The sequence below is a fragment of the Zootermopsis nevadensis genome, unplaced genomic scaffold (assembly GCF_977971745.1).
Source record: "Zootermopsis nevadensis isolate Lab colony 2312 unplaced genomic scaffold, Znev_1.0 Znev_ptg000029l, whole genome shotgun sequence".
NCBI classification, from domain to species: Eukaryota; Metazoa; Arthropoda; class Insecta; order Blattodea; family Termopsidae; genus Zootermopsis; species Zootermopsis nevadensis.
Genome location: NW_028259161.1, coordinates 13,897,673 through 13,923,260, shown reverse-complemented (window position 1 = coordinate 13,923,260; position 25,588 = coordinate 13,897,673). Strand labels below are relative to the sequence as shown.

At 36.6% G+C, this 25,588-nt stretch overlaps 1 long non-coding RNA gene across 6 annotated transcripts in view; it reads left to right on the top strand.

Moving 5' to 3' along the window:
• The window catches only part of LOC110828739 (uncharacterized), a 573,656-nt gene extending 559,312 nt beyond the window's left edge, over positions 1-14,344 (top strand). For all 6 annotated transcript variants that reach the window (XR_015537701.1, XR_015537697.1, XR_015537700.1 and 3 more), the window contains one exon: positions 14,176-14,344. This is a non-coding gene — a long non-coding RNA (uncharacterized LOC110828739). The remainder of the gene's footprint in view (positions 1-14,175) is intronic.
• Positions 14,345-25,588: the final 11,244 nt, after the last annotated feature.

The following is a 25,588-nucleotide window of genomic DNA, read 5'->3' as shown; positions in this document are numbered from 1 at the left end:
AATATATTTTTAATATAAACTAATTCTCCAAGTTCGAGTGATAAGTAATGATGACTGTTTTCGTCGTTTTTTAACACCCGGTATTTATAATATCGCCAAAACCCGTGTATCTATACATGACGTTTGATTTATCGGACGCGGATATTACCGACTAATGTGAAAAAAGACATCCTTGCACTTCGACTGTTTGAAGACAACTGGCGGACTGGCCAGAACAGGTTACAACATTACGTCACCTACGTCGGTTATTGTATAGTCATCGCGATATTATGTGCTTATTAAGCCATTCAAACTGCATTAAATTAAATTAAAATCATTTATTTAAGTATTGACAACAGCCAAAACTGTCAATAACAGCCAAGCACTAACAACAATACAAACATTACAATACAAAAACAAACAAACAAACAATGAACTAAATATATAAATGTACAATATTAATAATGATAATAATTCAGTTCATTCATTTATAACAAAATAATTAACAAGTAAATGTGCTAAATAATATGCCTAAGTAAAATGATAATTAAACTAAAATTAGTTCAATTTTAAACTAAACATAGATAACATACAAAATAAAATATTATGCTAAATAAATAAATTGTAACCATTAATAAATATTTTAATCCTTGTTGTATGACTTTTCGTTCAACATGTATTTTCGTAAACACTTTTAATGAAATAATGAGTGTTAGTTTGTTATTTTAAGTTGAAAATAGTTCTTAGCTGCGCTTAGGAAAATAAATATAAATGAAGTGTTATTTCTATCGGAGAATCCAAAGTAATACAACCCAAAGTATGGCACTATATTGGAAATATTTATCTCAAAGGCAGTCTTAAATAACGTCCTGTTACAATAGTCAGAAATGGAACCCATCTACAGGGCAAAGGTACCGCGGTATGAACGTGAAGTAGCAATGGATCAAAACAAATTCTCATATTTGTGAATAAATCCAGAATACTAATAAATCTATGCGGAAAACTCACAAAGAGTAACCGAGAAATGAGATTCAGGAATCAAAGCATTATATATACAGGCCCATATCACCCCATGTGCGTAAGGGAAACATAGAGACCTAACGCAAAGGCAACACAAAATTGCGAGGAATCAAAAAGTCTAAAGAGACCTGGAATGAATAAAATCGACTCCACTGAGAAAAATCAGGCAATCAACAAGGCAGAAACTACGAATACCAGCAAACTAAAGGATTCTGCATTCACCAGAACAAGTAAACATGTCGTCAGACACAATGTTTAGTTTACATGATATTTTATAGATTCTCCCTGCCTTCTGAAATGTATCAACGTATAGTCCAGTAGTTTACCGACTTTTCAGAAGGTGGTGATGATGGAGGCAATATGCTACTCTGAAATACCGGTCCATGTAGACTAGACTACACGATGCTATATCCTAGTGTAACCGATCTCCCTTCTAATTTGTTCTTGGTTATTTGCTGGGCGCCAGTGGACCGCTTGTGTCCACGAGAGATGGTTGCTCAGGGTAGCTCCAGCCGATAGAACACGCCGTCTGTACACTCAGGTTAGTGTAACGGCCAGACTCACAATGACTCAGCGGACGCTCGGACTTATGACACAATTGTAGGTTTTCAACAAGCCCAGATTTATTGTTATAAATTGGAATTAAACTGTACACAAGTGTTCACACTGTCTATATTACTTACTAAATCACACAAGTACACTTCTTCACCTCGCCTTTGCCGATGTATGCAGTCCCAATATATTTTATCAAATTGTTATAAATTTTGGTAGTTATCGAACTTGGTACAATTTCCAATATAAAGGCCGAATTGTGGCTGAGCAGTTTGCCACCGACTTGATGTCCAAAAAGGGAAGAGCCTAGAAGCATCTGCACACACGACTAAAAACCCTCGGCTCTCCAAAACCAGGGGTACCTGCAGCACATCCTTGCTTTTGATTGGATCCCCTAATTTTGGGACCCACGCCTAAATTTTGTAACAAAGGGGTCTCAAAAGCCATCGGTCAACCCCGTTATTACAGGTAGTGCCATTAGACATTGCCCTACCTTAAGATTTAACAATAGGGTTTAGCTCTTAAGCGAAATGCTATACAAAAGAGGCCTTCCGTTAATATCTTCGCCAACAGACGTGCTACGGGGGCACGATTTCAATAACATGTCGCCAATAGATCAACTAACTTATAAATAGATACATTAAACTAATATAAAGTAAATAAAACCTTATCGGCTGAGGGTTCGGACGACTACACTAGCAGACAGCAATATTCAAGATTGAAGTAGTATTTAGCTTTCAGGTTTTAGTTAACAATACACAAATCAGTTCAGTTCAATCTGTTATTTTATCTGATAATATATCGGACAGTTGCATTATAATATAATTAAATAATAATATAATTATTTCAGTTCATTCTGCATTAACTCCTTCCAGTTTAGTTTATATTACTTTACCTTAATTTACTCTACTTTAATTCAGTTTAGTTTTTATTAATTTAATTTAGATTTGTTTAGAGTAAACTTGCTTTATTTAGTTCAGTTCAGATTAATTTAGTTTAGTTTAGTAAGCATTAAATGTCACAGTGGCCTCGCGGTCTGAGGCGTGGGCCTTGTGCCGCTTGGTCACAGGCACCGTGGGTTCGAATCCCACTGAAGCCATGGATGTTTGTCTACATTTCTCTGTGTTGTGCTGTCCCGTTTACAGGTAGAGGCCTTGCGACGGGCCGATCCCTCATCCAAGGAGTCCTACCGGATGTCTATAGATGAGAGCCAGTGCTCAGGCACTGAAGAACGGGTCCCCCATATGGTTGCAGATATAACTGCAAATTCCCCAAGCGAGAATTCCCCATCCGCCCAGTCAGACTGGCGGAGGATTTTGTAGGTTTAAAAATAGTTCCTTTCTTGCCTGTAAAGGAAACCGTTAAAGTTGTTTGTAGTTATATGATGATGTTACTACGTATCATGAGAATCAGTCAGTAATTCCTGTAATACTGATATCAAAATCCGACATTTGGTCAAATAGAAACACAAACAATGCGCCGAGTGAACTACTTTTTCTTATTCTTCTGTACCTTGAACAGACACACGCTCCGTCACAGAAAACCTTTCTGAGTAACTTAAAGTCGATACAGAATAAAAACTTTATGACGTACAAAGTTTGAAAGAGCGAATAAAATAAACAATGATCGGGAAACCGGGAGAAATATGCGTGACGTCTACAGAATATCGTAAAATTTATGTGACTGTAAACCGACCTCAGAAATGTTTAAAGTTTAGGGAACATTTTGGTTGATGTGTCGCCACTTCCATCTCTCGACTTTAAATCATTCATGCTTTACTGCGGAACTGGACATGGGTCTGTACTTTCGACTGCTCATTCATGTTGCATGTCCGACGACCGCGCCACGACACTCTGCTTTGTTAAACGACGTTCGTTTACGTTTCGAGCCACCGGTGAGCATAGAAAAATTCCATAAACAAACTTTTTAAACTACTACAGTGGTAATAAGAGTATGGATGACTCTAGCCTTCAACGTTGTGACCGGCCTTTGGTTGGGGTGTTGATTTTTCGCTCACCAGAGCAGACGGGATTTTGGGACATCCATCTTCACATCCAATTCAACTATATGGTCGTATTGGTAACTTTAATTTGCTATACTGTTATCTTCCCCTTGCCTTCTCCTGTCTGTCTGTTTCTCCGTATGTAAAAATCGAGATCCACTGAACGAATTGTAAAGAAATTCGATTCTTTGTTGGTTTCACTGAGTTGTCTCTGCACATTCTAATTCTTATGTGGCTGTGTTTTGAGTTGTATTGCCGTGTAGTCTTTTAGAAGTTTACCAGTGTTTCAAAGGTCCTTGCCGCCTCTGTCATCAGGGCGATGAGTACTAATTATTATTAAAATAAGTGAATCATAACAAGCACTTTATATGAAGACCTATACGCATTATTGTGCGTGGAAGTTACTGGATAGGCGATGCTACATGATGATATCATCACCGAGATTAATATCTCAAAAGCCAGTAAACCGAAACTACAACATATCATTCCCAAGAACTGTTTTCTACTGAATACGCCAGAATTATTACGATGTGCGTACACTTTTAAGGTGGTTGTATAATTCACGATAGGAAATATAACTCAATCTTGCTTTCAAGGGGTGTCAGGAAATGTAAGCCAAGAGACTTTTTGTGCCAATCATAGTTACCACGCGGTCTGGGGTGTACGTTCTGACCACTTCGGTGCTGAGATTGTGGGTCTGAATCCCACTCAATGCATTGATGTTTACACTCGTCTTTCGGTGTTGTGTTGTCTTGAACAGGTACAGGCCTTGCGATCGGCCGATCCCTCGTCCAAGTAGTCCTGCAAACTCAAGAAAATTGTTTCTAACCCCCCCCAACCCCCATGAGGAGGTAGCCATGGTGGTCCAAAAACTGTTGGGCTAGGAATAAATAAATAATAGGCTACTGACACTGTAGCAGTAGAAAAATATATTCAGAGCTGAGGGAATTAGTTTTAATCATCAATCCACATCCTAAAGAAAAGTAAAATACCACATGGATACAGCAAAAAATAATTTGTTAATTATAATCAGAAACAAGCTTTAAGAACAGCGAAAAGAAACTAAGATACTAAAATAATATAAAATTTGGAAGTCAGAATCATTAATCTTGTTTAAAGGACAGGGAACTTTCTTTTGGAATTATTTTAAGAATTTAAATTTGACCTACTCAGGCTATGCCCATCAATATTTATGCTTTCAAATTCAAGCGGTAAAATTTTTATGTTGTGGACCACACATTTACCACGAAGTTCCTCTTTTAGTTCTGACTCTGTAATTGAGCCACAAGTGAAAGTAAATTATTTATAATTCCCGTGGATTGAATTCGGGACATTGTAAATTATTCACCATTTTCGAGGATGTGAGCAGAATTAAATTTAAGTTTCTACTCAATGGCAGATAAATACTTAACGAAAGTAAACCAAAATAAATGGCCTGTCAGTTGGGAAGCTACACGCGACTTTGACACCTTTTTTCTATATTAAAAATCAAAGTCCACCATTTTAATTAATCGTTTTACACAGACATTCTCTCTAGACGTGCTAAACTAGGTTTCTGTCCATATTTCACATATTCCAAGTTATTTTCAGAAAGAAAACAAATGACATCTGGCACGTGGACATTAATGAAGGAACGTTAAATAAACATGATTTCTGTCTTCTGGGTTGTTGCCCTGTGTAGTCTGGTAGATATTTACCAACGTTTCAGAGGTCATACTGCCTCCATCATCAGGGCGATGAGTATGAAGATGTCTGTCTTCTGGGTTGTTGCCCTGTGTAGTCTGGTAGATATTTACCAACGTTTCAGAGGTCATACTGCCTCCGTCATCAGGGCGATGAGTATGAAGATTTCTGTCTTCTGGGTTGTTGCGCTGTGTAGTCTGGTCAATGTTAACCAACGTTTCAGAGGTCATACTGCCTCCATCATCAGGGGGGTGAGTATGAAGATTTCTGTCTTCTGGGTTATTGCGCAGTGTAGTCTGGTAGATATTTACCAACGTTTCAGAGGTCATACTGCCTCCATCATCAGGGCGATGAGTATGAAGATGTCTGTCTTCTGGGTTGTTGCCCTGTGTAGTCTGGTAGATATTTACCAACGTTTCAGAGGTCATACTGCCTCCATCATCAGGGCGATGAGTATGAAGATGTCTGTCTTCTGGGTTGTTGCCCTGTGTAGTCTGGTAGATATTTACCAACGTTTCAGAGGTCATACTGCCTCCGTCATCAGGGCGATGAGTATGAAGATTTCTGTCTTCTGGGTTGTTGCGCTGTGTAGTCTGGTCAATGTTAACCAACGTTTCAGAGGTCATACTGCCTCCATCATCAGGGGGGTGAGTATGAAGATTTCTGTCTTCTGGGTTATTGCGCAGTGTAGTCTGGTAGATATTTACCAACGTTTCAGAGGTCATACTGCCTCCATCATCAGGGCGATGAGTATGAAGATGTCTGTCTTCTGGGTTGTTGCCCTGTGTAGTCTGGTAGATATTTACCAACGTTTCAGAGGTCATACTGCCTCCGTCATCAGGGCGATGAGTATGAAGATTTCTGTCTTCTGGGTTGTTGCGCTGTGTAGTCTGGTCAATGTTAACCAACGTTTCAGAGGTCATACTGCCTCCATCATCAGGGGGGTGAGTATGAAGATTTCTGTCTTCTGGGTTATTGCGCAGTGTAGTCTGGTAGATATTTACCAACGTTTCAGAGGTCATACTGCCTCCATCATCAGGGCGATGAGTATGAAGATGTCTGTCTTCTGGGTTGTTGCGCTGTGTAGTCTGGTAGATATTTACCAACGTTTCAGAGGTCATACTGCCTCCATCATCAGGGCGATGAGTATGAAGATGTCTGTCTTCTGGGTTGTTGCGCTGTGTAGTCTGGTAGATATTTACCAACGTTTCAGAGGTCATACTGCCTCCATCATCAGGGCGATGAGTATGAAGATGTCTGTCTTCTGGGTTGTTGCGCTGTGTAGTCTGGTAGATATTTACCAACGTTTCAGAGGTCATACTGCCTCCATCATCAGGGCGATGAGTATGAAGATGTCTGTCTTCTGGGTTGTTGCGCTGTGTAGTCTGGTAGATATTTACCAACGTTTCAGAGGTCATACTGCCTCCATCATCAGGGCGATGAGTATGAAGATGTCTGTCTTCTGGGTTGTTGCGCTGTGTAGTCTGGTAGATATTTACCAACGTTTCAGAGGTCATACTGCCTCCATCATCAGGGCGATGAGTATGAAGATGTCTGTCTTCTGGGTTGTTGCGCTGTGTAGTCTGGTAGATATTTACCAACGTTTCAGAGGTCATACTGCCTCCATCATCAGGGCGATGAGTATGAAGATGTCTGTCTTCTGGGTTGTTGCGCTGTGTAGTCTGGTAGATATTTACCAACGTTTCAGAGGTCATACTGCCTCCATCATCAGGGCGATGAGTATGAAGATGTCTGTATTCTGGGTTGTTGCGCTGTGTAGTGTGGTCGATGTTAACCAACGTTTCAGAGGTCATAATGCCTCCGTCATCAGGGCGATGAATCGAATAAACCCTTAAGACAGAAATCTTCATACTCACCGCTGTGAAAACCTCAAATTATACATTTTAATAAACAGTTTTTCCTCCGTGAAGAAAGGAAATCTTAATTCTGCTGGTACCACCAAAACCGAGAAGCCAAAAGGAAAGTAATATTTAAGGAATGTAGAAAATGGGTAGAAACACAGAGGTCTTTGTTAAAGACTGTTATTAAAATAAGTGATAGGTAAATCGATATAAGTAAATGGAAATAACAGAAAGATAAGTTTAGGTTTTCATGTAGAATTATTTAATGTGAAAGAGTTTAAGACAGGAAGTTGGTTTCGGCGTGATGAAGACTAGGTGCAGAATGTAATTTACTCAATAGCTGACATAATAGTGACTAAGTATACTAGAGTCAGTCCTTATGTACTAACTGCAGTTAGATATGTACTTACTCAGGTATTTGAGTTAATTAGTTGAAAATTAATATCCGCTTCATTCCAGCAATTTAACCACTGAAGTACGAATTTTTTTACCCTTCTGTTTGCATTATTATTATTTTTCTTATACTGGAAGGTGATACGCCGTCACTGGGCTATTTTGTAAAGCCATTTCTTGATAGTCTTTGATTTTCCTTTACAAAAATTAAAAATAATGCTACATTTGTAAGCTCGTAACCAGAGATGATAGTAAGAGTTCGACTGGACTACCTACAAGTCTGTATGTTAGTACGTACTGAAATTTTTGTAGCTTATCGGTTGTAGCGCCCTACAGTTCGGTAGACTTTTACAGACGTTTCATATGTACTTGCTTCCTGAATTATCAGTCATCGCCCTGATGATGGAGGAAGCAAGTACCTCCGAAACGTTGACAAATTTCTACCAGATCACTCTAAACTACAACCCAAAAGACAGCCATCTTCATTCTCGCCGCCATAAAAATCTAACATCCTACTGTAGCTTTTAACTAATACTTATAACGAATGTGGATGAATTTTAATAGTTGTCCAAAAACATGTATGATCACAATAGCCTGTATATTCAGTATTATAATCGTTCCAGTGTCCATTGTTTGACTTCTATTAATATCACAATACAGAAACAATTGCAAATCATTGATGGTTTGTCTGGCAATTACATCGACACGAGCAAAATTGAATTGAAATTCCCTGTTAGCTCCAGGCCTCTTATCATAGTTCCCTGTTCTCTTTCAAATGAACCCAGCAGTGACATCTGTCTGTCGCAACAATAACATTTGAATAGCGTATGAGGCTCCGTGAATTTCGTTAAAAAATAATACAGCGTGTCATCAGAGTGGTCACGTGTTACAAGGCGTTATTTGATCATTCAAATATTTAGCCAATTTATCTGCACTCCGCTTGTCGTAAGATTAACAGAACATGAAATACACTAAATTTATTTATAAAGCCTGAACGTAAGGCTGCAGTTGATTGATCAAGGTTTATATGAAAGAACAATATTTGCATTTAATTATTTTGTAAGGGTTTGTCTATCGCAGGATAGGGCCCAGTGGCAAATTTTCAACTGGTCTCTTTGCTTCATGTTTTCAGGTTAAAATTTGTAATGCATTTTCAATTTCTGTCGTATGTGTTCTTACTCATACCATACCCCTTCACCAATATGAAAGAATACAAAATTTCTATTTAATAGAAAAGTTACTAGTTTTTTGAAATCTGTAAACGATATGACAGTAACTCAATTAGATGTTAATACAGGCGTTGGTTTTGAAAACGTGTATCTACGTAGAAAACGTAAAAACACGTTCATGTCATCTAACCCGATCTCAGGTGATAAATTTTTCTGAAAATTTTGAATAACAATAACAAAATGAAAATTCGAATCAAAATCAGACTTTGCTATGAAAAGGGAAAACACGGAATGTTTAGGATCTTGACGATTTCAGTTTTTAAATCCCCAGTAAAGGCGATTTCAAGTGACCGACGAACCACGGCGGTCGAAAAGGCTTCGATAGGTCACAAGTTGAGCCGTGGGACCGGGATTTATAAAGGAAATCGCGAGATGTGAAGTGTTCGAAGTAGATTTCACATCCTTCATCACGCACAATGTGGATCGTAAATCACAATAGCTGAAGATGACAGCTGCACTCTTATCTCACCCTGCCAAACCCTGGATCCGTGACGCTACATTCACCAGACAGATGACGTCACGTTAGCTAAGTCTTCATATTTTGGGAGGTCGAGAGTTCTAGACGTCTTGAGATCCTTGTTTCAGCCGTAAAAGCTATCTCATTAAGTGCAGTGTACAAGACTTTGTTTATGTTTTGGTCATGTTTGACAGGGATATCCAGTCTTATGAGAAACAGTTTTGAAACAATTGGTGGCCTACAACCTGGAAAAGTGTCGTCGGGAATGACGAGAAATTCCAAATCATTATTTAAAAAGCATTTTTATAGAATATTGAAACAAAGCAGTATACACAATTAAAATTAATTAATGTGTAACCACAAAACGAATAGAATTAGTTTATCTTTGCTTCAAAAGAAATCAATATAACGTATGTGAACCATTACCATGACAAAGGCTTTTAATTTTATTGTATTTTATTTATTATTTATTTATTGTTCTGTCTGACGACAGGTCCATATGAACAGGATCCTTCCATCCTTTTCTCGGACTGGGACCTGTTCATATACGTTCTTGGCAGATGATCCAGAAGTGGTTTGCCATTGCCTTCTTCTGCGTGTGAATGGAGTAATTGTTGGGATGCCACGGAGGAAAACTCCGTGTTGCCTAGACCACGGCCTTGCCCAACACAAGTTATAAATTCGAACCCGAGACCCCAGGATTACAAGGCCAGCGTTCTAACCGCTAGACCACCTCATCTTATTATTATTATTTAGTGTTCTGTCTGACAACAGGTCCATATGAACAGGATCCTTCCATCCTTTTCTCGGACTGGGACCTGTTCATATACGTTCTTGGCAGATGATCCAGAAGTGGTTTGCCATTGGCTTCTTCTGTGTGTGAATGGAGTAATTGTTGGGATGCCACGGAGAAACCGGGGAAGCCCCCAGAGGAAAACTCCGTGTTGCCTAGACCACGGCCTTGCCCAACACAAGTTATAAATTCGGGCACCGCCGGGAATCGAAATGGTTATAAAAAAACATACTTCTATAAGCATTATCCCTTAATAACGGCAAATGATGATCAACCAGTATTGCTTATTATAAGCCTACAGACGGACGGACAGGCAGATAAATGTTGAATGAACTGTCGGAAATGTGTTCATTTCTTTCTTCTGCGAGTACTGGACAATATTCGAAGTATAAAGAGAATTTGATCCAACATTTTTCATGGACTGTGACAATACATACTTCGTAATGTGCAGCCAACATGGATTTTGGAACCGACTACGAACTTTGAAGAACATTTTGGGCAACTGAGGCTTTTTTTTCAGCTCAACATTTTTTTCATTTTTACCAATTACTGTTATTTAGGTAATGATACCTAGGAGTATGATATAGATGGGTGGGACATGTAGCACTCATGAGAGAGAATATAAATACACACAAAAGTTTAGCCGATAAACCCGAAATGAATATATTACTTTGTAAAATTAAGTACTGATGGAGGAAATATCTTAAATTTATCGGGTTGAGGTTATTCAAGAGTTATGGGTAACACTTAAGGGTGGTTTACTTCTGTCACGTTAATGCACCTTGGGGGTTTTATAATGGCGATTATCACCTTCTCAAAAAGCACTGTACCCCATGGAGTAAGGCTAATCATTTTCTCAGTTAGTTCTCAGCAATATAATTGTTATAGCGTACAGCCTAGTGAATGAATAATCCGAATTTATGAATTACTTTGTGGAACAAAGCGACTGTTAAATGTCTTCATGTATTATCACAACATGTTCCGCCAATGACTGAGGAAAGACACAAAATAGAATAATAATTAATAATGTAGTTTTAGAATGTCAATTTTTTTTAAAAACTGACACATCTTCTTTCTTTAATTTTAACTTCTATTATTTTAACTTTTAGTATTATTTATTTCGTTATTTTATTACAGTGTACTCTATTTAGAATTGTGTAATTAACATAGGTTAGCATCTAATACATGTGTATAAACATCTCAATAACAAGTCGTTCACATCTGAGATATTTTGCCCAAATGAAACCTGATTAGGTCGAAAAATATCGTAGAAAGTAAAGGGATTTCTTTTAGAATAAAAATGTGTACACCGTTATTATTGCTTATTCTTCATTAACTGGAATACACAACAATTTGAAATCCTTAATATCTGTAAAATTTAAATCATCTGTGGAAACTGAAGGAAAGTAAAACTAGAATATAATATACAGAGTTTTCTAGACAGAGCTGCCATGAGGGAAATTTCGTGTTATGGGTAGACCCGGCTTGACAGGGTCGTTTGATTCATCCAAGTGAGCCTTCTCTCGCAAAATGAAACTCGCTCTACTAAGGCACGTTTTATGTAATAGTACGACATGTTGTTTAAATTATGGCCAGTCATGTTGACTTAGTAAAGGGAATGCTTGTTGTGAGAGACTAATGATAAACGTCAGTTTTCTTTACATGTAAATGATTCCACCATAGTTTATAAGGCAAGGTAATATACAGAGTTCTAGTCCAATATAGACAGCAAGAAGAAAAATGTCTTCGGCCCAGAGGAGTCACTGAGAAACGCGTGGTACACGGTTCTGTTTGTCCGCAAGAGAATGTAGAACTTTCTCTGTGAACAACTTCTGCTATTCACGGGATTGCTCCAGAGTTCTTAGGTGAACATTATTACTTAGTCCAACAACTTGTCCTGTTATGACGTTCCTAATGTTATATACGCAACTCTGTTCCTTGCTGCAACCCACGTTTTACTTTATGGTCTAATGACTCTGATAGCATAAGACTTATTGCAACAGTGCTAATTATTTCGGTGTTCGATGAAACGACCAGCGTCTACTTATAAAACTATAATATCAGTAACTTTGAAACTGCGAGTCAAATTCATATTTTACACGAGAACTGAGTGCCCAGAAAGGGCAGAGGAAACAGTAAATGCTGATAAATTTCAAGAGAGATGGGTGATGTTATAACTAGAAGCAATTCAGTTCCTATAATTAATCGTTTATTTGTTTTGTTGATTCTAGTGGTTACGAAGACAACTTTGTCCTGCATTTGTACAACTATAATAAATATGCAATGTTCATTCCAGAACTGAGTTAGCAAAGTTTCGCTGGCGTTTAAATATTCGGACTCTTCTTAATTTGGATTGGTGAAATTATTATATCAAAAGGATTAAATTAATCTGAATAATTTCGTCACCAGTAATCAAAGATGAACACAAGCTGGCCCTTTTCCATGATGATGAGATGACTGCTTGGGTTGGCGTCGTCCCATGGCGCCTAATAAGCCTGCAACAAGAGTGGGTTGTGGAAACTTTAATTTGCTACATGACTGTACGTTACGTCAGGGAGAAGTTCGTGGGAAAGTGACTGTTTTCTCAGTACGCCAATCTTAAATGAAAAGAAATTTAAAGCTAATAAAATCTGCAGATTACATACAATGGCTGTATAATTAAATAATCCAAATATCAAGAAACAAATCAAAATGAATTTCGTAAAATTTGGTCTTACACACCCAAACAAATGTTTATCAGTAAAGATTACAAATTTGTAAAAGGTTTAGAAACTACAATTACTAGGCTACATATATATGTGTATGCATTCATGTTTTAATAATATATTTATATTTCTATGCACGCATGTAGCCTACGAATATTTTATATGTGTACGTGTTTAATTATTTGAAAGTTAAATCACTCTAGCAAGATCTCCGTAATTGTTAGTGTGCCATCAACATTTCAAGAAGTGAACTGTAAACGGATCTAGAACGGTAATTTGACTTCAATGACAGTCTCTGTCTATAGAAGGAACTGACTTTTTATTCCATCGAATGAATCACACAGTCTCAAAGATAACAGCTGCATATCCAGATATAACAAAATCCTCAAATCTGCATTCGTTATTCTTGAGAAGTTTATAGTCACTTAGTCAATCAAGAAATTCTACTCAAGATTCCACCAAAGCCTGAAAATGTATTTACATTTTGTAACACGATATTTTAAAATGTTCTTAAAATACTTAATGTGGAACACGACAAGCAAATGTGTGACGTTTCTGAGAATGTTAAGCACGAAAGTTAAAACGAATAGAGTAAATAATTTAAATTGTAACAGTGATTCTAACATATTTTTGCTATGATACAATATGATGCCATTGCGTGATGCTGATCACTCACCCCCATCTAGTGCCGAGGTTAAGAATGAATAGGAGCTATACCTCCTCTCCCCCCAAGCGATCTATGTGGCGTGTAGCGAGACTGCTTTTACAGTATGATGGGTTTCGATAATATGATATACAATATGATATGATTTGAATTAATATTATATCATATGAAATGGCATGTATGATGTGATATAGTATATATTATATGATGTGTTATGATATGTTCACTTAGTCTGTATAAGTTTCAGATGGTGGAGAAGAATTTTTAATATTATCCCCATACACTCTGCATCTCATACTTTTGAAGATCTTCCTTAACTACTCTACTTTTCCAAAATGGTCCATAATATTTTAACCTAGTTTATAATCTATGATAAATGTTATTTTTAATTTTGTATTAAATTTAGTTGTCTGTATTTTATTTTATATTTTACACTTAAATTTTAGGCAAGCTATTTAACTTTTATTGTCCGTATGATTATGAACTTTATATAATATATATTCTTCCCTCACAACCATTTATTATAATTGATCATTATATTAATTTAGTGTTTCTTATTGGTGTTTATTGTTCAGACACCTCCTAATTTTGTAGCGTATCATACTTACAAACGTGATGAAACGTATTTTATGAAGTGTCAGTATCGTAAGAAACGATCTCTGATTGTGTAATTTATGGTGATTTTAAGCAATATTAGACTCTTTGTCAGCGTGCATTTACCAGGAACACTCTCCCTCGTAGGAGGTGTGAGATAGTTCGTACGGATATGGTTTTATTACACTTGGTGTGAGGATTGTAAAGGATTCACTGTATACGTTCCAAAATTTGAATTTCAGAATAGGAGGCGCGTCTTGTGGTAGATGTGGCTGTGGTTTCAAGTGGAGTCACTCTTCTGTGATTTGAATGCGGCGCCCTCGTGCAACACCACGAATACATTAGGCAGAGCGAAACGCTGCAACTTGTGCTCTACCAAGCTGACTCTGGTTCCTTTAAATCTGCACAGACACAAGGTAAGTGACTGAGGTGTAGTAAATACTAAACCAATATCCTGATATGAACAGGAACTGGTTTGATGACTTGGTGGTTTTATTCCGGGATGTTACGCCGTATAATCTGGTAGATATTAATAGACGTTTCATGGGTTCTTCATGCCTCTATTATAAGGGCAATTTACTCATTTTATTAATTATTTATTTAGTGTTCTGTCTGACGACAGGTCTATATGAACAGGATCCTTCCATCCTTTTCTCGGACTGGGACCTGTTCATATACGTTCTTGGCAGATGATCCAGAAGTGGTTTGCCATTGCCTTCTTCTGTGTGTGAATGGAGTAATTGTTGGGATGCCACGGAGAAACCGGAGAAGTCCCCGGAGGAAAACTCCGTGTTGCTTATCATAATTGAAGCGTTAAACACCTCTGAAACTTCGGTTGATATCTACCAGACTTCACTGACCACTATCCCACAAGAAAGCCATTATTACAATAGTCTCCGCTAGACTATGAAACCTCGCGAATATGAGGGAATTTGTTGTAATTTATCCTGAAATCGTTTATAGTTGTATCAGGAAACTCTCGGTTTACGAACGTTAGATTTACGAACATTCGCTAAAACGAACATCACAACTCATTGAAAATTTCTTAAAGTCGTCAATAGATTGAGTTCCTTATAAAACTCTGATGAAGATATTGACGAGTAAAAGTTGAATACATATATTATGTTAGTACTCATTTTCTTTATTTCTATTTTGTAACACTTTATACTTCTAATTAAAATTAACAAGTACGATATCTTGTTTTATTATTCTTTTCTTATTTTATTTTATGTTACATATCGTTTACAATAAACCATAACGCATACTTACATTATAATAAAACGTAGTGTATAGACCATTCGATGTTTAGTACAAGGTTTTAATGTTTTAAAATTGCTGTTAACGTATACGTTACGTATCGTAAAATCTCAGGAATGCAAGATACACATAACGAACAAAAACGTACAACGAACAACGTCTTGGAACGGAATTCGTTCGCAAACCGAGTTCCAAACTTGCATGCACGTATATGTAACAGAGCACTGTATTATATTTTTCAAATGCTTATCATCCTGTAAAAGTATGTAGCAACTTCACAAAGAAGGAGATAAATTACTACCTTTACCAGTTAGTCATTTGTAGAATTTCATGGCTACCAACGTGACAGTAGTTTACGTGATAGTCTTGATAAAATGGCGATTATCGCTTAAAACACTGAATTAAGATATTCCATTTTGCGCTTTGTGTTATGTATAAATACTCTGCGTTGACATCAAATTAAATTTCACAAATAGTCTTTGATATAAGTCGATCGTTTAACAATTTTGTGTGATGGATATGAATGTTCTAAACCGCAAAGTACTACCTAGGTTTATTACAAGCGCAGTTAATTGAATGTGTCTAGTTGTAGCTTGACACGTAGTTAATTTGTCTGTAATACTGAGAGAATTCGTGAGATGACATGAAACTAAAGCCCATTCTCTAGACACCACCAGTTACATATCCTGACCTACAGTGGCAATGTAACATTGCACACAGAAGCCTTTGGCCTAGTATCAGACTCGTGATATAACGCCATATTAATCTATGACTACAGTCCTCAATGAAGACTAAAAACAATAGTTGTTTTATAAGATCTTGGGTTCTTACGTCATTGAAGATATCTATATTGGTCTCCTGGGTTGTAGGTACATACCAATTCTTCTTAGGAACACGATGCTTCCATATTAACTTCAGCCCTGAAGATGCAGGCGCTGTGTTCCTCCGAATCATTCTTACCTACAAGTCCACACGGCATTATTGCCGAGAAGACCAAGATACATTTTTTAATTGGTATGAAAAATCTCCTTTTATCTCAGAACCCTGAAAACGTTTAAGGAGTTTTTGATAAACCTTCACGCAGTCCTTAACCTCGACAACGGACAACCGTGAGTTCTCAGCTTCATGCGTACGACTGTTTGCATTCTGGGAAATATCTCAGGGTACAAATTCTAAAGGAGGCTAGGTGACGTCCCTGTCTGTTGTAGACTTTGTGGCTTCGTTACTCTTAACAGATCATATGGAACGTAGAGAAAAATTTTATTGGATGAACCATCACATCTGACCAGAAGAAATTACTTAAACGTGCTAAACGTTATCGGTAGGATAATAGAACAAATATTATTAATTTTTCATTATTTAATTACTGATAACGTATTAATGAAAACTCCATATGAACTGGTGATGAAGATGTGCTTGCTACTTGCACGATGTAATGAATTAGTATAACAGAATTTGATTACTTGAATAATTAATTAAATGATTAAATAAATAATTATATTTCCATACTGCAATCTGCAAATGCAATACCTCATGTCTAAAATTGTGCTATTGAATACGGTCCTGAGTTAGAACTACCCACATTATCGGCTTTAAATTGCACTTCCGTAAGAACCACCTTACTGTTAATGTGTCTGTCTCCGTCTGAGACAGACACGTGGTAGCTTAGGAAAGAATTTCCTAACCAAATAGCTGTATATAATTCGTAATCTCCCACAATTCATTAGTCTTCTAATGCTTTGTGTCACATTCTGATAAATAACGTCCTTATTTAAAAAAATAGTATATTTTATTTCCTAAAATTAGAAGAATATGTTTCGCAAACTCTAATTACCTAATTAATATTGAGTGGTTTATTTCTATTTCTGTTTTAAAAATATATTTTATGTCGTGTTACTGGTTAAGCTTTAGGTCATTTATGTCAACCCCCCACTAAAAGAAATCAATAACTTGTCACCGATGACAAACATTTGGCATTTCATAACTACGTTTGCTAATGCATAAATTTAATTTAGTCCATTATTCACTATTAATACGAAAAAACACATTTATTTCGTACTTATAATTGCTGTGATGAAGTTGTTAATTCTACAGAACCTATTTGTAATAAACAACACGTGCTAATTTAGAAGAGGAACTTGGTATATGAGATGTATAAATGTAGTAGATCCACAGTTTCTATAATATAAAATAATAAGCAAAATATTCTTTACCTTGCAACATAATTATTTTAAGCAATCATAAAATTCAATTTTCATTTATTTCGAATATCAATTTCATATTCAATAATTTATCATTTCCCCCCCCACGATATTGTGTGACACATTTACTGTCCTATTAATTCCGATCTTCAGAAAGGGTGTTACATTTCGGAACACACATAATAACCTCATGCAACCTTTATAACGTGCACTACGTATTAAATCCACCTTGTTCGATAGTTCCCGCTTTGGCCACCAGATCTCAGCAGCTCATTGTCTACCTCATGACTTTGCTCATCCGCCATTTTGTTATCATCGCTTGTATGATATTCAAAAGCACGAATTTTAGGTCGTGCAGAATAGCACAACCTCGACACCGAATTTAATTGAAATCGATCCAGTGGTTTCCGAGTTGAATGAACCGGATAGACGCGACATGCCCATAAAACATTCTCGCTATGCATTTCGTGCAAAGAACGAATAGAAATGAATTTACTTAGTTCCCACGTTTCGTGTTTTCTGCCTTTGCAAAATTCCTATGATTTCGTTTCCGCAACTTTTGAATTCAGAGAGACTATTGTTTTATTAGGAATTTTAAAGCAGGGTCACAGAAGAGGGGGCTGTGTTTAGGGGTCTTATACTTTCTCCCTACCCGCCACTGGTAAGAACGCTCGAGGTCTTGTAGAGGCGTCTGAAACAGGAGAGGGGCAATGAGAGACGGCGCTTTGAACCGGTTTCTGAATTATTAAGAATTCTATATGAGTCTACCTTTGTTCCGGACGCAAATTGTAAGCTGCTTTGAGATTCGCTTTAAAATTGGAAATGCCCCCAGTACAAAGGACGGGCGGCAACCCACACAGTATTCTCTGTCATGCAGGGCGCGACAGAAACTCTGTCTCTTTCTCGCAGCGTGTTAATAAGCAAGTTGTGTTTTTATTTACTGCCCTAGGTCTTTAGTAGGTGTAGTTGGGATGAAAATTATAAATTATAATTTACGGAAATATGGTTTGGTTTTGTGGATTTAATTCATTGTGGCTCATAGTGACCGCTTACGATGAACACGACAACGGACCTTCGAGTTCCATAAAATGTTGGCGATTTCTTTATTAACATTAGTTTCTCGAGAAGGAATCTGTTCCATAAAGTTAGTTAGAGCTACAGTGTACTTGGTCGCTAACACACAAATGATCATCTCAGGGAAATATACAGAAACTACTTATTTCAGAGAGATGATTCTAGCTAGATTTAATTAGATGTAAATTCAAGTGATTATAAAGTAACGGGAGTAAGATAAGGCCATCGGTATATAACTAGTATTTTGGCACAAATGTAGAATTTGCATGAACATAAATAATTAATTGAGTTATTATATTGTCAATGGTAAATAAACTAGTGGTTGAAACAAGCAAAAACCAACTAAAATATAAACAGAGAGACTAAAAACCAAGTGATCAAAGATTAGGAAATGCAAAGCCTGTATCGAACTCAAATCAACTTTTCTACCGTACAATTGTGCTTTTTGCATACTACATTTGTAATAAAATTGTTTCGTTGTTTAGAGGTCGCGCGAGTAGTCGTGTCCACCTAAATGCGCGATGTGTAAGCCGAGAGAGGGGAGTTCAGTATTAGTGGGGGTCGCACCGATCTAAACACAGCTAGAGCTACAAACCAACTGAAGCTGACTCCCCTCTAGCGCGTGCTTCGCACGGGTCCATCTCATACGACCAAAATCAGTCCTTTGCGCAAATGCCAGCATTTCTCGCGCGACCTCTACTTGTCAACTCGTTCTATATTTTCATGTTTTTATATGTATGTCATAATTGTCATTTATATCACCTATCTTTCGTTTGCCCGGAATGCCAGAGTTTTACAGAATATTCCATTTAAAACATAACCCTAATTACAACAGTATTCACGAGCTTTGGTGACATGAATATAACTGGACAAATGTGTTGTTAGTATTTCTTTAACGTTGCTAAGCGCTTCATATGTCAACACTGTCGGAAGCCGGACACGTGTCTGTCGTAAACACTTCCTGTGACCATAAATTCTGTTACCGGCCGGTACGTTGTTGCCCTATTAGACACTTCCTTTTTGGAATTCGCAGTGCTAAATACTTCACACACATCAACAAACATTTGGAAGTGTTCTTCAAGGATGAACACATGTTCCGCTCGTTAATACATGTTTAAACCTGCACAACGTCTGCACAACTGACTTGACTATTGCAGGGCTGCGTTTTGATTGGCACTGTACTTTAACAAATCTAAAACTTCTTGACGATGGTGAAGAGTCAATTGAATAAAATTTTTCTTGGATATTATCCATCGTCTAGTAAATATAAAACGTAAAACGACGTTTCGGACAAAGTCCGGAGATAGGGATTAGCTCTATCTAGTGGGCCCAACTGAGTAGGAACCTGAAGACGGAGATAGAGTCCCATCTCCGAAACGTCGTTTTACGTTTTATATTTACTAGACGATGGATAATATCCAAGAAAATTTTTATTCAATTGACTGTACTTTAAGTCTAATCATGTATAGGCGTACACATCTCACGACAACTTAAGCTTTCATAAATTTTATGTAAAGTTAGGGTTGTAATGAACCAGTACTCAAGAAATTTGCCCTAGGACTCACGTCCTGGGTTCCTCTTTCTACCCTTCTCCTATTATCTCTCTCGTTCTTTATTTATTTCTTTGTTTCTTTTACTAACATTTTTACATTTCGTTATTTATTTGCATTTCTCTTTCTTCTACAAACATTTCATTTCTATCTCTCTTTCAATGTTTACTCCTTTTATCTCCTTCGTTCATTATTCCTATTGTTCTGTGTTATCTGCCTCTCTCCCTTTGTATATCGAGTGCAAAGAACGCTTAAGAGCGGATACTCCATAGAGTCCTTTTCATCGTTCTCACAGAGGAACGTCAGAAATTCCAAGTTTGATGCGACGATTCACCCGTGTAAATATCCTGCATTTGCTGAAATTACAATCCGAATTGCTTAAAATATTTTATTGTCACTTGGATAGCACACAGAGTAATCTGAGGAATTTTGTACACAGTGAGCACACGCAAGATTTAATTAAACTCTGTTTTGTAAACTGCCGTACTGCTAGAAAGTTTAAATGACTGTCCATTTGTTTCGTTTTGCATCAATTTAACAGTGAATGAAATGGTATTAACACAGAATGATCCAATTAAAATACACATGCTTTCGTTCACACGTATCAAGTGTTCTAAATTATAATATTCTTATGTTTCGGACATACTCGCCATGTTTACTATTAATAAAAACACGTCAAACGTTAGATTCAAGGACGCAACTTCAATCTGACTTTGTCTCTAGCCTCTGTTCGTATACGCATGAGAAAAAGCTGGAAGGTAAATGTAGAATTTCGTGTATTATTTGTTTACGTTTTAATTAGACCACACTGTATTATGTTTCATTTATACCCTTTTGTGAAGGTTCGAGGTGATTAGCGCCACCACGTGTAATATAAAGTTACCATTGTGTAAGTAAGCTTTTTTATTCACCAAAACATGATTGTGGAACGAATGAAACCACGGATTCTAAACTTATAATCTAGATGGCTGTTAGTGGTTAAATGCGCAATTAGGCCCATCTCTGACATCTCAAAGCATTTCCTGAGCCATTCTTAAGTTATTGGCGCAACGAAAATTCATATCTGTAGTCGGTCGGTCGGTTTTGTACTAGTGCGTGTGGTAGAAATCTGGCTTTAGTCGTCGTAAATATGTTCTTACATTTAATTCAGTTCACAAATGAATGTTATAAATGTTGTACTTTGAATGCGATTAGCAAAAGTAATGTTTCAGTACGTTCTATTGCTGTTCAACTCAAAAGTGACATATCTGCTATATCTGAAAGATCATAGTTTGCTGTAATTCTACCTATGTTAACCATTTTTATCTTTGGACAAACTGAATTTGTTAGTTATCACTGAAACAGCAGAAAAATATATTTGCTGAAAAATCACAGTACGAAAGAAAACAGAACTAAAAATATAATAGAAAGAAAAATCGTGAAATATATTGACTATGTGGCCTCTTGATGAACAGCCATTGTGTACGAAGTTGAAGGAACTTACGACCTGCAGTTTAAAGTAAAATAGTTATAAATTTCTCGAGCAGAAAAGCTTCAATTCCGTTCAGTTAAGTCTGAATTGTAGCTTGGGTTTAAATTACACATCAAAGTATCTCGGATCAGTGAACCTTCATGTCCAACACGCTCCATTAATTCCGAACTGCTCCGCCAGAGGGTGTCAGTGGAATATTAAATAATTGTAGCGCGTACCTCTTCTTCTTTGTTTAATATTGCACAGCGAAGCCACTTGTTGGCGCGCACGGTCTTCATGAAGTTTTCAAGCCATAAAATGTTGGTGCACATTTACGGCCCACAAACCGTTTCTTACAAACGCTTCTGGTTTAATAAAGCTTCTTACCAACGTTTTCGTTTTTGCCAAGGAAAATCTGGCCTTTATTGACATCGGATATAGCCAGTAACTAAGTAAATAAATAATTTTCTAACCATCTAATTGACCAGTAACGTAACTGAAGAAATAATTAACGGAAAATAAATAACAGGATAATTAATTAAGCAAGATATTAAGAAACGAAATGATCAACCAAAATTCATAATTAACAAATTAATAACAGCATATGATAGTTCTCCCCTAAACTAATTCTGTTTTATATAAATCATGACAACCTCTAATCTCCATAGACGTAATGGCCTACTAGTGGCATCTCAACCTAAATTCAATGTGAAGTTATTTTATCTTCTGTGTTACATACTTTACAATTTCCTCGAATAAACTACTCCAAAAGCATTATGTAAATTTTAATGTTATTCTTCGTCACAATAATCACGTTCATTTTATTTATTTTTATGTTTATTTTAACGACGGTATCATTAGCTCAAACAATGAATACATCGTCAAAATATAGAATAATTAATTAATAATGAATAATATATAATATGAAAGGAAGTGGTCGTGGTCTAATTTAAGGTAATATTCTGCACTTTCTTTAATAGACTGAGAGATAATGAAAATTTTCTAAAAGTTGTCCTCCTCAGATTTGAATTTTTCGTTGTTAAAATCGTATTGCGTTTAGAGTCGCCAGATAATTCATGGTTTCTGTTTGTATCTTTAAATAATGAAGCTCAACTTGAAACTGGCACAATGTATACAGCATTCACAAAGCGAAGTACAAGGACTTTTACGACTTTCAGGTTGGGTTGAGTAAACTCTGTTTGGAGTCCAACTTAAGCTCACCGCAAACGTAGCTGACATTCATGTCAACTATAAAGCAGAAGTTACTCAGTTCCCTGTATTTTGCTTCTGTGTTAGGTTAATAGATTCTCTTGTAGACGCTCCTTTCTGAGTTCGAAGAAGCGACAGACAATTCGGGAATCACTGGAAGACAAGATTCGATTTCTGGTTAAGGCACTGGTTTTATTTTCGACATCTATATAGGTTTTCGGTCCCACGCAACGTGTTACAATTCTAATGGTTTCGAAGTGTGTTTCCCCGACAATAAAGCCTCCTCAGGATGCATCTATATCTATATCTAAAGTCAATGTCTTTAATTCGTTTATGTTAAACTTTATGCTTCTGTACGCTTCCACATTTGTGCTTGGGTATTATACAAATGCAACTGATCTTTAATAAAATTAACATGTAATTAATTATATAATATTAATCATGGTAAGATGAAATATCTTTGCACTCCAACTGAGGAGTACACTACTTTAACCGTTAATCGTAACTTCAGCCAACGGATTTTATGCTGTCAGTGAATTTTGAACAAAGATTATATTTCGCTTGTGGATATTAGTCAGCCTTTTTAATTATTTGTTTCGTTTCTTGTTATGTTTTAATATTTTCTTTATATTATTGTTTGCCTGTAATTTGTTATTAAGCTGTTGTCATGCACGTTAATGAACGAATTAATTTTCATACCATAAGCCAGGGCCAGGTCTTTCCTCTATGGTTCTACAAATATTAGCGTCTGGAAAATACATTTGAAATTAATTAAAAACTGAATTAACACCTTCGACAAGACGTGCGCTGTTCAAAAAAGGTATTCTATGCGTTTTCATGCTGTAGTGTATTCCAGGTGTGTGATCTGAATACTTTTGAAATGATTGTGATAAGCTTGCAGTTGCATCAATAATTATAAGAATTACCTTCGCTTTCACATTTTAAATACACTGCGTTTCCATTGCTGGTTTTTTGTGAAGTGTTTAAATAATTCTCCTGTTTCCTTCTTCAATGAATTTACAGCAGCTGGTATATAAACGTCAGTTAGTAAATAAATTACTTTTCTGTCTGAAACTATGATGCCGGCTCTATTTCAAGGTATCTGTCTTCTGCAATTAGTTCTTTATTTATTCGAGAAAATTGATTGTCTTAGATTTTTCGAATTGGGTTTCGTATGTCTTCGTACCATTTATTATTTTTCCAATTTAACTCATAGTCGTTCACACATATTAGCACGTACTTATGTGAAGGTCATATCTTGAAGTTTTAAACACTGTTCTTTCGCTGGAGCTGGACATCCTCCTATTGAGAGCTCTGCCGTCTCATCAAATTGCTGGCAATTTCTACATTCGCTGACGTATCCAGGTTTTAGTATCTTCGTAGAAGTGTACTTGGTATTCATTGCCTCATCTTGTCCAGCAATTACCTCACTTTAACGTTCCCTTCAATTTCCCCATTTGTAACCTAAAAAACTGTGTCCCTTTCTCTGATGTTGGGCATAAAAGTTTTATATGTGTTGTCCATGCACTATCTTACGTTCTCATTTACAGCTTTCGATTCTTCTTTCCTTAGCTTTACCATTCACTGTCTTCACTGCATGCACAAATCTTTGTTTTGGATTGACTGCTATTGTGATATATTATGACGACAACTACGAATTATTCCCCTCTCTTTTATTCCTATATGATACATTGGCTGTTTATATTTTATATCCTCGTACTTTTATCAGTCGTCTTCCTGCGCCTATCCTACTGACATCTATTTAGTTCTAGAGTGATATAGTCTGTCCAGTGTCAACATTTTCCTTTGTCTACCTATTTTGTTCGTTCTTCCAATATCAAATGTAATACTCCGAAGTTGTTCCGAAGTAGTAATGAAGCACCCTATTATTATTATAAAATTATTTTCACTATTATATTAAATTATTATCCCATATATTCACCAGTTTTTAGGGTATTTATTTCCATGTACCCGAGACAAACCTTTGACCCTAAGGTACATAGTGCAGCAGCTATTTCCGAAATAAATTTTGATTTTAATACGTGTTATTATTATTATTATTAATTCTGAATTGAATTATACTATCTACTAAAAAGAATTAAATTGAATTATTATTATTATTATTATTATTATATCGTTTAAAATTCAAGTTCGACACAGCAGGAAAGTTCGCATGAAATATTTTGTTCATAAAATTATACATCTGAGAATTAAGTTAAGTTTAAAGAAAAATTAACACAGCCGATACAAAAGGATAAAGTAAACCAGAAGTATTATAGATATTATTATCGAATTATTTATAATTGTATGTAATGAGCATATTTTTTTGACTGCATTTTCTTTCTATATTTCTTTTTTCAACATTTTCCGTCAATGGGAACCAAACTTGTGTTACACAGGATTTTATTCCAGTATTTGTGTAATGACTTCTGAAACACAAGTGCTGTCCCAATATAATAGAAAACACGAAAGTGTTGCAGATCCTGGTTGTAATAAACATAAAACTCTAGCTACCCTTCCTCTGAATATGTTTTTCGTAACATAATACGAAAATTCCATAAACGTTGAGATGGATATTTCAGACACATTGATGTTGGAACTTAACTCTTGTTATAAGACGACACCAGAAAGCCATGTTACAAGAGATGATGTGTTATTGTGGTATTGGTCCCTGAGGAAATCAAATCCGCTTCAAGGAGGGGACAGGATGCGAGCAAGGAATTCTGCAGGCAGTTTCAATTATAAGGACAGAAGCGGAGAGTCTGATATCACACGCAGCTGTCCACCACAGAGACAGGCGATGCTGAGGGAGGTTCTGTGGACAGATAGGCTGTTCAAAGATACCAGTCGTGTGGACACAGACTGACGTTGCGAGCGCTGTCACCTGCCTGCTGGCTCTCTAACATCCCCCAAC